The sequence below is a fragment of the Lissotriton helveticus genome, chromosome 12 (assembly GCF_964261635.1).
Source record: "Lissotriton helveticus chromosome 12, aLisHel1.1, whole genome shotgun sequence".
NCBI lineage: Eukaryota > Metazoa > Chordata > Amphibia > Caudata > Salamandridae > Lissotriton > Lissotriton helveticus.
Window position 1 is genome coordinate 307,578,733 of NC_136073.1, and position 1,731 is coordinate 307,580,463.

Below are 1,731 nucleotides of genomic sequence, written 5' to 3' on the forward strand. Positions count from 1 at the left end.
GCATGCATTAAGTAGAGTAATCTTTTATGCAGATATTCAAATACAAATTTGTCCTCAGAACAAACCCTAGGTTTTTACCCAAAGTGGTATCGCCATTTTTACGGCCAACAATTGACTACAGCGGAAAGGACACTGCATACTTGATGTCAAAAGGGCCATAATGTACTATATTTATTTATTTATTTATAAAGTTAAACCAAATTCATTCAATTAGGAAAACAAAACAGCTACTTGATGCATTTTTTGACAGCCCCATTTGGACAAGCCCGTTTCAGAGGCAGGGCTCACCAGCTGGATTGTCAAATGCATACAATGTGTCAATATTTCCTTTTCGGCCCCAGGCCTACAAGCAGCCGCAGAGATGTTGATGCCCAAGAAGAACCGAATCTCTATCTATGAGCTCTTGTTCAAGGAGGGAGTGATGGTGGCTAATAAAGATGTCCATATGCCCAAGCATCCGGTGCTGGCTGACAAGAATGTTCCCAACCTACATGTCATGTAGGCCATGCAGTCCCTAAAATCACGTGGTTACGTGAAGGAGCAGTTTGCCTGGAGGCATTTCTACTGGTATCTGACCAATGAGGGCATCCAGTACCTAAGAGACTTCCTGCATCTGCCTCCTGAAATTGTACTAGCTACCCTGCGCAGAAGCCGCCCAGAGACTGGCAGACCAAGGCCCAAAGGTCTTGAAGGTGAGCGCCCTGCTCATCTCAAACGTGGTGAGGCCGATATAGACACTTAGAGACGCACTACTGCTCCTCCTGGTGCTGACAAAAAGGCAGAAGCTGGTGCTGGAGCTGCTACAGAGTTTAAGTTTCGTGGTGGATATGGTAGTGGACGTGGCCAGCCTCCTCAATAAATTCTCTTGGATTTTTGTAAAAGAAAGATTTTTTTACAATATGTCATGTTCCTCTACATCCACTCTCTCATTTATCCCAAACCCCATACCACTACTATGATCCCCAAAATAACCCTTTCTAGACTCTCCCATACTCTACCCCTCCTTGCATCATCTGACACCTCTTTTACTACACCGACCCCCCCAAAACAAGCCTTTCTAAACTCATCCCTCCAACTCTTCCCCACCACATACCCTTTTTACTCATGCCACAGCATTTCCTACTGCTAGGACCTCTGGGGTAAAAAAGGAAAAAAAAGTCTAAATCCTACACTCTTCTATCCCTCCACTACCCTTTTTAATCAAAATAGCAGACTAACAGGTTCACTTCTCAAATTTCATATTTCACTACACTGTTTCACCACTAATCCTTTATGGGTGGGTTCCAGAGTAGCATGCTACTCGCCAAAAAAGAGCTTCAACACCTCATCAGAGGTAGCAAGCACTATATAAATGCAAACCTTTTTCCCTCTTCTATCCCTACGCTGCCCTTCTATATCCAAATAACTGAAAAACCACCACTCAAATTACTTTCATATGTCACTATACTAATTTTCAACACTAATCCTTTATGGGTACTGGAATAGCTTGCTACTCGCCAATAAAGTGCTTAAACACCCCATCAGGGGTAACAAGTGCTATATAAAAGCAAACCTTTTCCCTTTTCTATCTCTCCCCAACCCTTCTCAATCCAAATAATGGACTAACCTATCCATCACTCAAATTACTTTCATATTTCACTATACTAATTCAACACTAATCCTTATGGGTTCCAGAGTAGCATGCTACTCGCCAAAAAAGCGCTTCAACACCTCATCAGAGGTAGCAAGCAC

The 1,731-nt window shown here is 42.9% G+C and overlaps 1 pseudogene; it reads left to right on the plus strand.

Moving 5' to 3' along the window:
• Window positions 1-343: 343 nt before the first annotated feature.
• Window positions 344-859, plus strand: LOC144797803 (small ribosomal subunit protein eS10 pseudogene; annotated as a pseudogene).
• Window positions 860-1,731: the final 872 nt, after the last annotated feature.